Genomic DNA, 12,833 nt, shown 5'->3' on the forward strand with positions numbered 1-12,833 from the left:
TTGGTACATCAAACAAAGCCATCAATAGGTGTTAGCCACTTCTGTTTACTACCACATTGTCTAAAATCACTTCTAACAAGTGCATCTCGCATAGATTTCCCTCTTCTGTACGTTATCTGAGGATTTTTCCTAATGTCTTTACCTATGATAGGGTCACTTTTTAATATATGCCAATGTTTCTGTAAAATCCTCCGAATTTTAGAATGGGCCATATTGTATGCAGTTATAAATCTTGCCATTGTTTGTTTGTCATTCTGAGTACTATTCTTTCTAGATGTATCAAACAGAATACTATCTCTGGTGCGCTGTTCCACTTTCTTCTTCGCCCTAATGATGGTGTTATTGGAGTACCCCCTTTCTCTAAATCGTATTACCATTTTGTTTTCAATTTCTGCAAATGTATTCCCCGTACTGCAAATTTGTTTAGCTCGAAACAATTCTACATAGGGAATACTCTCCTTTAAGGGTAAAGGATGATAACTTCCTGCATGCAGCAAACTATTACCTGCCGTAGGTTTCCTATAAAGTGTAGTTTGCAACCTGGTATTCTCTATGGTAGCCTTCACATCCAGAAATTCTATTTCTCTACTGCTTATGTTTGCAGTAAATCTAAGATTCAAATCATTGTCATTTATCTCCTTTGCAAACTTTTCAGCACTTGTGACATCACCCTTCCATATCACAAATATGTTGTCAATAAAACGTAGCCATAAAATGATATGGTCATTCCATCTGTCAAGGGGTGGATTATTGAGAACCTGTTCTTCCCACCAGCCCATATGTAAGTTCGCATAATTGGGGGCAAAACATGTACCCATCACCGTTCCTCGTGCCTGTTCAAAGATTTCATTGTTGAAGAAGAAAATATTATGTTTGAGACACCATCTCATCATGTTAATTAACATTACACTGTGTTTATAAAATCTTATTGGTCTAGCACGCAAGAAGTGTTCTGCTGATCTGATGCCATCCTCATGTGTTATGCAAGTATATAATGAAGTAACATCCAACATAATGAGGAGCATATCTGAATCCCAACTTACATCAAACACACGCTTGAAAAAATCTGTGGTATCTTTAAGATAAGATGGTAAATTGCTCACTAGAGGTTTTAAAAAATAATCTATATATTGTGATACGAATTCAGACAAACTCCCTTGCGCTGCTATTATTGGTCTACCTGGTGGTTTAGTGGTGTCTTTATGTATTTTGGGAATAAGATAAAACACTGGTAGCTTAGGATGATCAACTTGCATATATCTATATTCCTGATCAATTTTTGTTCTTTCCATATCAATAATTCTTTCCCAACCTCTCTTTCAATATTAAGTACATACTCCATATCAACTCTTTTATAACAGCTTACATCGTTTAGCTGTTTATATGCTTCTTCCATATATTCTTCAGTCAGCCAAATTACTATGTTACCGCCTTTATCTGAACTTCTAATCACTAGTTCTGAATCTGTTGAAAGTTTTTGAATGGTTTGGCTATAACTTTTCCTTTGACCATAGCTTCTACCACAATATCTGTCTCTTGAATCTATCTCTCTTAAATTTTTCAAATCCTGAATGACTGTCTCAGCAAACTGGTCTATCAAATCTCCACAATATGGAGGTAAGGCAGTAGATTTTGGTTTAAGTTTAGAGTCTCCTTCACTTATTAGTATTCCTTCCACTTCTAATCTTCCAACTACTTCTGCTTCATCTATGGGTTGCACCGCATGTTCTTGAAGCTCCCACAATTCTTTCATCAAAACAAATATAATCAATCAGGAGATTTCCATATTCCTTAGTTTTCTCCACACTAGGCTTTTTAATCGATTGATCATTTTTAATCTTATGTATCTTCATCAATTTTAATTTTCTAATAAATAGGAACAGGTCAATCCTCGCTTGTGCATAGTCAAAGTTATTAGCTTCACAGTACGAGAGGCCTAATTGCAAATTTCTCATATCTTCCTCACTCAAATCAACTTTGGACAAATTGCAGATCATCTTACAATCATTTAATATTGCCTGTTGCTGTGTGTCATCTTTTCCTGTGTTTCTCTGCAATCTTCTTGCTCTCTTGCCCCCTCTTCTCTTCTTCCTCTGCCTCTTCCTCTTGACTTGTTCCCCCTCGCCAAGATCTGTGGTTTGTTTGTCGATCTCTCCGCAAAAAATCTAATTCATCTTGCAACGATGTATGTATTGCCATACGAGAGAGTTCTTCACCATCAGTATCCGAACTTTCACTCACTTCATTATTATTACCTACAGTGATCTGACTGGTACCTCTACCAAAATTTCCATTTATTTTTTTGTCATCTCCAATAGTCAAATTTCTTTGCAAATGTGTAAATCTGTCCTGTTTCGTAATCAATTTTATCTCTATTAAATTTTCTTGCTTTTTTGTGAACTTTTTCTTCCTCAATCTTTTTCAGCCGATCTTCCATGTCCTTATTCAAAGATTCTAGAAGCCTCACATCTTCATGTAAGTTAATTTTTGTTGATAGTGTGTCAATGTCATTAATAATCTTGTCTCTATCCATCTGTGCAAATTTAATAAAAAATTTCATCATCCCAGTTGAGCTTTGTGCATTGTGAATAGCCCATTCTTTCAACATCTCTGGGTTTGGCTCATCATACGTTGGTGTAATCATGATTCTCAGGCCTCTAGGTACTCTGTCAGCATCTATATATCTTTGCAACGATTCACTCTCCCACCATTTATTTAACTCCTTTTTAAAAAGTTTTTCCAAATCTCTAAAGAGGCATAAATGTCGACACCGGCTGAGCCCTGTGTTAGTTTTGAGGAGTTATGTTTGTCAGTCACCACAGTTGAAAACACAATTTCTGCCCTCAATTTGCGATCATTGCAGAGCGTTTATATTCTCTCTGCCATCTTCTTTTACAATTGCCTCTGTGGTACTCAAATACAACTGCTTCCAAGCCATTCTTAAAATCAGGTGGCTCCCGGCTATATATATATATCAGGCTTGCCTTGTGACCAACATATGAAAGAAGCCAGTGGAAGAGTCACATGGTAGAAGGTGGTGTGTGTGTGTGTGTGTGTGTGTATATGAAAATGTTTGTGTGTGTGTGTATGTATATATATATATATATATATATATATATATATATATATTTGTCCCAATCAATCCAGAGCTAACAAAGCAGCACACCAGTATAGGTATTGTCACCCTTTAATGGTGCTCATTACCAGTGCTCTACAATTCTAAGATAGTTTTTGTAGTATAACACAAAATATATATGTGGTAAAGGGGGTAATGTATTTAAGATGGACAACCATTCATGCTACATATCATCAAGGTAAATTATTTTATGTTATGGCTCAGTTCAAACTCCTAATTGATTATCATTCATAGGGCAACTCAATTGAGCATAGAGATTCGAGCATAAACTGTTTTACGGACAATAAATATGTGATGACAAATCCAAAGAAAGCACCCATTGCAGAGTGTGTGAAAAGACAAAAACCATAATACATGAAAAGTGCAACAGTGCAAAATGTGATACCAATCTCATGTTTTGGCACTTCGTTAATGATTGTATCTTGCTAGTTTCATTGTGTGTCGCAAGCTTGTTGGGAATACTGTTGTAGAGTCAGGAAATGAAAGAACAACACAACTCTGTTTAGCAAATAATATGGGCATTTATGAATAAAAGGCAGGAGGGCAGCACAGCTCTGAGACTGATACCACACTCAACTCAGTCAGTACAAACACCTTCTTTTATTCTTTTTTGATGCCTTGAATGCTTCTTATCACTCGTCATGAATTTTGATTTAAGCGCTTGCTTGGTACATTGTTATCTCTACAAACGTTAGCACAAAGAGACATTTATCCTTGGGAAAGCATCTAATAACGCATTTACAGAAAAGTGAAGGTTACACATCTGTCACAAACACATTTGTTAATAAACCACAGTAGCTTTTGATCTCACGTACTGAAGCCTATCAGTACGTTCTTCCTCAGCTAACTTCATGCTTAGAAACATTTCTGTCTGTCCTCCCTTGCACAGCTGCTGGCCTTCAAGCATCAAAGCTTATTGTGTTCCCTTTCCAAAACCATGGTGATTCCCTCCCATTAGCAGGGTGAAAGCTGACTTGAGACAAGTCCAGTACAGCATGTTCCTCCAAAAAAGAGGAAAGTTGCAAGTTGATCCCTGATTCGTATTTATGAATGGGAGAAGAGAAGTAGGCTGGCAACTGGCATGAACAGAAGGACCCACCTTGGGTTTCAGTTTCTTCAGTGGGGTGGTCCAAGGGTCTGTTTCTATAGTAGAGGGACTGAGTCTGAAGGAAAGGGACACTTCACAGACATTAGTTTTCACAGGGACTATGAGGTTAGGTTCTGAGAGGGCAAGGCACAAGAGAGGATGCAGAACTTAAAGAGTTCAACTTGATAAAAAGAAAATGCTTTGTCTGATGGCAAAAAAATCTCGTGAGGATGGGGCCTGATAGGAGTAGACAAGATTAACTAGCTGACCGAGACATTAATTGTTCAGAGTCCAGAGAATAGAACAGCAAATTAGTTACATTTTAACAAAAAGGAACAGTGACAGCTCTTTGCATAGACCCCCAGGCAAGGACAGCATTCTTGCCACAGTGAGTATTCTCAAGTTCTGAAAGAATATTGAAGATACCTTAAGAATTTGAGGCAGCATTGAAAAGTGATCGCATTTTGCATGTTTTAATTTTGGAAAAATGTACTGTAGTGGTGTACACCAGTTTTAATTCAGAACAAATGTTTTTCTAACTTGGGCATTTCAGATTTCTTGTATCACTGTTTTTTGCACTTTTGAAAACTTCAGTAAAACACTAGGCACTAGGTCAAGAGTGGTGGAAATTATATTTTTAGAGGACAAACTAAGTATAGAGAAGAAGTAAGCCAGTATGCAGGGGTGACTTTAGCTGCTTTCAGAAGCAAGGAGGCTACTTCAGAGACGATTACAATTGGAGGTCTTTACCTGAGACCAGAGTCTCGAAAAAGCCACTGGAACAGTCATTTGGGAGACAGTGGTAGAAAGAACAACATGTCTCCCTTCTAGCACCCAGGATTGTCATAATGTATGCCACTCTGCTAGGCTGAGGAGCATGGATGGGTGTTCGACCAGATCAAGAGTTCATGGTCACTTTCCCAGAGCAGGAAGTTGTCCAGTTGAAGAGAGATGGAAACTGTTCGGTTAGCCCTGGAATATTTTTCATGTCATCTGAAGGAAACATGTTTCTGGTTAGAACAGACAATGTGATAGCCAGAGCTTATGTCAACAGGCAGGGGGAACCAAATCCAGATCACTGGTGATGATTGCAAGACTGAACTGATCTCCATCTCGGTGATCCATATTCAAGGGATAGCCAATACTCTGTTGTGCAATCTAAGCAGGGGCATTTCATCCTCAGTGGATTTTTGTCTCCATCAGAGGATACTTGTGGAGATATCGTTCAGAAGGGGAAATCCAGTAACAGATCTATTTGCGACCTATCTCAGTGCCAGAGTGAAGAGTTTTTGTTCAAGGGTCAGGGAGGATCATCCCTGGGCTTGGATGCTTTCTCATACACATGGTCTCAAGGACTTCTTTACCCTCTCTTCACTCTCATTCTCAAATGTTTGCTCTGGGTGAGGAAGGGGAGAGCTTTTTGTGATTTTGATAGCACCTGCATGGCTCTGCTCCTCTTGGTACCCTCTTCTAGTGGAGATGAGGCAGTAAGAGGAAAGGAGATTACCTCTGAAACCCCTCCCGCTTAAATTCTGAGTGTTACAACAGATAGCTCTGTCTAGGATAACATTTGTGGCCTGGATGTTGAAAGGCTAGGATTACTGAGTAGGGGGCTCCAGTGAGGCTGACTAAAACTCTTCAGGCTTCTAGAAGAACTTTAACTATTAGATCATACTTAAGGCACTGGCGTTCCTGTAGCAAGTGGTGGCAGTCCAGGGAACTAGATCACTCATCCACAGATTTGTATGATGTTATGACTTTCCTTCAGGATGGTGCTTCTCTGTGTCTGATGGTAGCTACCCTCAAATGTCAGTGGGCAGCATTTAAAGCTTTCTTTCAGAAGCTTGGCTTGTTAAACGAACAGGAGGGGGGGGGGCTTTTATTTCTAATTAAGCATGGTTATCGATGTTTGGTGAGGCAGGATGGCCTCATTTAGTAACGGATGAAAGTGAGGGGACTGAGAGTAATGTAATTATCTGTAAGTAATTGGGGGCATCGCGGCTTGTGGTAATGAGCCTTTTGTCGAGGTACTTGGTGAGTAGATAAAACTGCAGCTCAACATTGTGAAACAAAAATCATGAAGTGGAGTTTAAGGTGGATTAGAGTAAGAAGGAATGAAACCAGGGAAGGGACAGCAGTCGAAGTGCATAAAGAAAAGTTTGGGATCTGTGATCCTGAGTACAATGGGGGCATGGCTAGCTAGTGTGGGTCGGGGTCAGATGTGGCTAAAAGCACAAAGTAGTCTGTAAATATATTGTTAGCCTTTGACCTACAGGTAAAAGCAAATCAAATATAACGCACACACCTCAAATGAAAAATAAATGCAACCTAATTTCATTTGTGGGAAATGTTTTTTTCTGATAAGACAGTTCGGTTGGTTAATGCGATCATCTCAGATATCTGAGTCTGACAGGCAGTCACTGATTTGAATCTTAGTCGGTGTCCTGGGGAAATAGTGACATGCATTTATAGTTTTAAGAGGTCCAAGTGTGTGACAAAAAGCACAGTGAACTAAGTCATTAGTTAACCACATGTGTAACACAGTATAAGATAGGTTGCACAGGGGCTGTCACAAGAATGTCAAAAAATGTGTTTAAATGAATACACTGCTTTCATAAGTTATGTTTTGCCCCGATTGTAGCTAGTGCAAACCTTTTTATAGGCTTTCTTTAAAAGGACAAATTCCACATTCTGTCTATCAGTTAAAACCTAAGCTGGCCCCAAATCAGCCTTCAGATTTGCAAATTAACCAGTTACACACATTTACATTTTTTTCAGGTAGCAGACACCCTAGAGAAAAGATTTCTTTAGCTGCCTCTCCTTTCTCTCACTTCAAGGTAAAGGAGATCCTTCTTCTCCAGTTTCAACCAGCTGCAATTTGAACCGTTCAGGGTGGGTCGTGTTTTTCGATAAAAAGTATGGGAACAATTTTGATCAAATTGATAAAAGCGTGGGGGCGTGTTTTCCCCGTTCCTTTGCCCACGTCGACCTCTGAGGGATAGAAGTTTAAAAAAACAATTGTAATAGAAATATCTCACGTCAAAGCTTTAAAGGATTCCTTCCTCGCAATGGGAGATTGTTCAGGGCCCACTCCTGTTAGTGGCACAATGTTATTTTTTGCATGCTTCACCCTTAGGTGGTTGGTCCTTTTCCTCTTTTCCATGCCGCTTTGAACGTCTTCTCAAGGATTTATTAAGTTCACAGTCGGGGATACAAATGCTTTAGGGACAAACACAGGGCATAGTGATCTTATTTTTCAGACATTTTCTACAAAATGGGTGACCATTTTAGTACCATGGTCAATATCACAAACAAAAGCCCCATTACTGTGGCTGTATCTCTGAATTTTGTTCATGCTTCATGTAAGGAAGTATATAATTTTTAGGTCTTTCCTAGAAACAGCTCTAGCTATCTGTTCGTGAAACATTTATTATGATGGCTACCAATACATACAGTGGGCTTTGGGACATCTTGCTTATCATTGGTTATTTTTTGTCAGTATTATTTGCTTGCTTATTATTTTATGGCTTTTCTTCTGCTTCTTGTGTATGTCCCTACCCTGGAGCATAGCTTATTTACTGTCCTGTTGACTGAATGACTTGTATCCTTCCACAGCTCCAGATAAGTTTACTACTTGTGTCTTTTGCTTTTAGCACTACGTGTAAATGCATGTGTTTTCTTTTTCTTGTTTGTGTACTGCTTTCCCCCTCACATTTCCACCCCTTGCACTCTGTGTTGCCCTGCCCCAAAGCTTGTCCGATGATTATCTTTTATGAACCTGTCCCACTTGCCTCATGTTCTTGTATTTTTTAATGTAAACCCTCCTAATCTCCTTCGTTGCTGCCTTCAATGCCCCTTGTTGTTCCCCCTTGCTCTTGCTGCACAGTGACATTTATTTTAACCACCCTCTGCCAGAGCCACTGTTGTTCCCCCACGCATCCCCGTCAGCTAATTTTTCTTTTCTTTTTTTCTTTTTTGGAGAGCATGGCAAATGCAATTTCCTGCCACACAACTCCTTTATAAAAATGTGCTTTCATACACATTTAGCTTATTTTTTTTATTTTCCGCTCCAAGGTTAGCATCTGAATATTGAACTAAAGTAAACCCTCTGCCCCATCATGTGGAATGTCATATGTGTATGAATATGTGGTGACACATTCACATGTAAAGGTCATCATGCTAGGTTGTTGCAGTATGCAGCAGCGTATGTCAACATGTGTGATGATGTAGTGTGTGTACACATCATTGCAGGATGTTTTCCCGATGCTGTTCAGCATCAGGAATAACCTCTTTTTTTAGTTTTCTGCTGAAACTGAATAGCACCAGGAAACAGAACTGGATACGCCTATAGGTGTGCATTGGTAAAGCCAAAAGGAGAGGCATAATGCCTATGCAATGCATGTTCTTTGTGTTTGTAGGACAGGGACACATCAATATGAACTGGAGTAAACGTACCATGTATTTTAGGCTGTATCTGCACATATGTGCTTTTGCCATCTTTCACTTCGCCAGGTTTTTGTAAGCTTAATGGTGTCCCTCTTTTTTCTGTCAAACAGCCTCAATTCTTGTCAATTAAGCACTGCCTTTAAAAAGGGCTGGTTTTACTTAAAAAAAATATATATAGATGTCTTGTCTTTCTATTGAAAGGGCCTCCAAATTTGCAAGGACCTTCCTTCCACTGCCAAATTTTGGTTGTTTTTAAGTGATTTTAGTGTCATATATCTCATGGTTACACTCCATTTTCCATACCTTTCGGCGATTTCGTTTTTGATCTAACACATTTATGGCCTGTTCAGTATATTTTAAGGTCCTCTCTAGGCTTGAGGTTTCAAGTTAGGAACTTCTAGCCTGTTTCACTTGACTGGATTAGGTTGGGCACGTCTATATTCTGTTCAGAAAAGAGCTTTGCAAGAGGCCAGTTTCTAGTGCTGCTGTCTGCCATCTCTTTGGGAAAAGCATGTGTTTGTTTCAGGCTCCATTTCCCTCATACTTCCAATAATTTGTTCTACTTCATGGGAGATTATGGCCCTCATTCTGACCTTGGCGGTCTTTTCGCGAGACCGCCGAGTTACCGCCGCGGTGAAGACCGCCGACCGCGGCGGTATGCCGCTGTGCGCATTCCGACCGCTGGGAGCGTTCTGCCGGGAAACCGCCAGCAGCCACACTGGCGGTCGGCGGAAAAGTGGAGACTGGTCAACCTCCACCGCCACGCCAGCAGAACACCGCCCACAGAATTACGACCCACATATCTGTGTGGCGGTCTTCTGTTGGCGGTGTTCTGTTGGCGGTCACCTCCCCATGGCTCCCGTCGCCTCCCGGAGGACCAACGCACAAGGTAAGTTGACCGTCCGTGAGGGGAGGGGGAGGGGGGGTGTTGTGTGATGAGGGCGTGCATGGGGGTGTGCGTGTGAGTGTGTAGAGGGGGTGTGTGAGTGCGTGTATGCGGGCGGGGGGTGCTGCTGTGTCTATGGGTAATGTGTGCTGTTCGGCAGGTGCGCATGTCTGCATGTATGTGTGCGGGTATGTGTCCCCGTTGTGTATGTGTGTGTAGGGGGTGTGTATATGTGCATGTTGGGGGTGTGTGCATGTCGGGGTGCATGTATGTGCATGTCGGGGTGGGGGTGGGGAGGGGGTTCGTACCACCTCTGGGGGGTGGCAGGGGGGTGGAGGGTGTGGGGGGAGGACTCGGGTGGGTAGTGGGGGGTGGGGGAGACCCCTATCAGTGCCAGGGAAGGAATTCCCTGGCCCCGATAGTGCTTACCGCCATGGTTCGCATGGCGGTTCCCGACCGCCAGAAACCGCGGCGGTAGGCAGGGTCATGATACCGTTGGCGGTCTTGGGACGACCGCCGGGCCGGAGTGCGCAAACTCCAGCCCGGCGGTCATGACCGCCGTGGCGGTCTGAGTGGGGAAGTGGCGGTCGATCGCGGCGGTGACCGCCGCGGTCAGAATGCCATTTTTCTGACCGCCGGTCTGTTCGCGGTCCGACCGCCGCCTCTCCGCCGACCGCCAAGGTCAGAATGAGGGCCTATATTGCCAAGTGCCTTCGTGATGTAACCTGTGGCATCTCCTGCATCTTCAGCTTTGGCAATTGTTGATAGAATGTCTAATTTACAACTCAGGATATAATCCACCTGCCAGTGGTGTAAGATTTTTATGTTGTAAATGAGCTAATTTCTCATCCATTATATGATGCCATTTTTCAAAGGCTTTCCATCCCAGAGCAGCCTTTCCACTGGACCAGTTCAAAGTCCTAGATCAGCCTACCATTAGACTGACTGGCACCCTTGGGCAGCCTATCCCTAGACATGGTTCGTGTCAGATGGCAGCTTACAGGACCCAATAGACGGGGTCAGTATCCTAGAACAAATACCCCAAACATGTTAGGAAACGTACACGCTGTTCAGAAGGGAGACCCAAGATAACAAGATAGACACAGGTATTGTAGACTACCAGGATAATAGACCATTTGCAAATCTCAGCCTATGTCGACGTACCTTGATAGCAAACTGAAACCATTCCTCTAGGATCACAGGGATCACCATTCCCAGGTACTTGGCATTAGAATCAACTTAACACTTTCAGCGGTGCTACCAGCCTAAGACACTCCATGCACGCCCTCGCACAAAAACTCCACTAACACCTAGCAAAGTAAGTTGTGCCCAGTTTAACACAAAGTTTACCATGCCCCGAAATTGACAAACATACTGCAGACATGGATTAATCGGCGAGTAGAATTACCCGCACCCTCTCTGCAGTACACCCCGCAGAGAGGACCACAAAACATCTCAAACACACAGGTTTGGCTGATAGGTCGCTATGATCCACCCTCCCTTTGGAGCTCAACTCTAAGGAGACCCCAGCATCAAGTCAGTACAACTCACAATCTTTGGGAATGGTTTGTCAATTGACAGCCCCATGGATGGTCCCCTGCGTGGGCAATCCCTCAGTGGCAGACACATATGTCTGCAAGTAAAAGTGCTGAGGCAGCAAGGCCCTAGCGATGTGGGCTTTTAAAAACATGTAACATTACATGATGAACAGAGGGAGATAGTGGTTGAGAGCCAGATATCATCTTGGTATCCCAGTGCCCCAGCCCAGGTTCACAGTCTGCACCCTGGGACTTGAGTTGGCATTGGCGCGGAAAATGTCATAGATATTGACGGAGTGGGGTCAACTTGAAATAACCTCAGTGGTGTGAATTCCCAACATCGTTAAAGGTGAAATCCGAGGCTGGATTGTACAGTGTCGGATTTCTTCAGGTAATACACGCACCAAAGCACAGCTTAAGGCAAGTATGTGGCAATGTTGCATACCACTCGTTACAAGTGCATTCCAACAGCTGCTGCAAACTCACAGGTTCAAACCGGCCTTCAACACCCTCGCCAACACAGACTCTAACTACCTGGTGGCCTCGAATGGCAGCCAATAAACTGATCTGCCCTATTCAACCCTAAAAACACCGTCTGGGTATCCAAGCGCCGCCTTAAAGTTACAAAGAAGCCAAATAAAGCAAAGTGCATAGCTTCTGGAATGGAAATTCCCAATAAAAATCGGCGCTGGGCTCTGTATTGGCCACAGTAATCCTCCATGTCCTACTCTACGCCAACCCCCTCCCTTTCAAGAGGAAACTCACGGGTACATGGTGAAAAAAGATCGGCGGAGCCTAGTGTTCAGATCTGCTTGAAGCACTCACTCATGGAGTGTGACTCTGACACCTTTAAACACCGTCTGAGGCACTGAATGTGAGCCTTACCCCTGAAATTCTCGTGCTCATCAGGAGTGAGCCCCACACCCTGGAAAATTATCTCTTTCTTACAGGATCACTGACTAGGTTCGAGCAGCGCTCATTAGAGCTCAGTCTCACTCAGATGATCGGAGTTTTATATCTCGAAGCACCGTCTTACACACAGGGGTGGGTTTAGCACTGGTGGCGCCTGGTGTGACGATCTTTTTTGGTGCCCCAATGACCTCCTCCTCGGATTCCCTCACTACCACCGGCAAAAGTGCTCGTTATCGCTCCATAGCCCCTCCCTCACATTTTTAAAGCACCGATAAAGCCTGGCTTTACTAATCCACTCAGCGAGCCGCATAAAAAACAGATCTGTTCTTTGCAGCAGGCATATTAACCTCTGTGCTACTTTATGGCATGTCAAAACTGCCACTAGACAAAACTCTGATCTCTCCTACCGGAACATTAATCAGAAGAGTTACCTTGACATTTTTTATTGCTGCTTGAAAGCTGGGCGCACAAGTAACTGCAGCAGGTGATTTTAAGTAATAAGTTGTTGTAAAACATGGGCCCTCCCTGAGGTTAGTGCCCCCCCATCCAGGTCAATGCCCCGTGCAACCTCGCTGGTCCCACTGCCCTAAAGCTGGGACTCGTTTTAGGCCAATGAATCTTTTGACCCTGAATGGAGACTCCTCAGGACGAGATATCTATTTAACATCCCAACCGACAGATCAATAACCAAATCAATATTCGCAACAACTAATCAATAACACTAATCATTCACATTTAATAAGAATGGAACACACCATGACCTTTCGGCCATGAATAACCACACACATCTAGTAAGATTTTGGATATGTATTCCCTATTAGTTACAAC

At 42.6% G+C, this 12,833-nt stretch overlaps 1 protein-coding gene across 2 annotated transcripts in view; it reads left to right on the top strand.

Moving 5' to 3' along the window:
- Positions 1–12,833, top strand: part of RHOBTB2 (Rho related BTB domain containing 2) — a 222,118-nt gene that overhangs the window by 70,369 nt on the left and 138,916 nt on the right. Inside the window, exon 3 of one of the 2 annotated variants that reach the window (XM_069214060.1) lies at positions 2,426–2,475. The exons of the other annotated variant lie outside the window; for it this stretch is intronic. The gene's annotated coding sequence lies outside the window, so the exon portion shown is untranslated. The remainder of the gene's footprint in view (positions 1–2,425; positions 2,476–12,833) is intronic. 2 annotated transcript variants of the gene reach the window in all.

Source organism: Pleurodeles waltl, chromosome 11, assembly GCF_031143425.1.
Source record: "Pleurodeles waltl isolate 20211129_DDA chromosome 11, aPleWal1.hap1.20221129, whole genome shotgun sequence".
Classification (NCBI taxonomy): Eukaryota; Metazoa; Chordata; class Amphibia; order Caudata; family Salamandridae; genus Pleurodeles; species Pleurodeles waltl.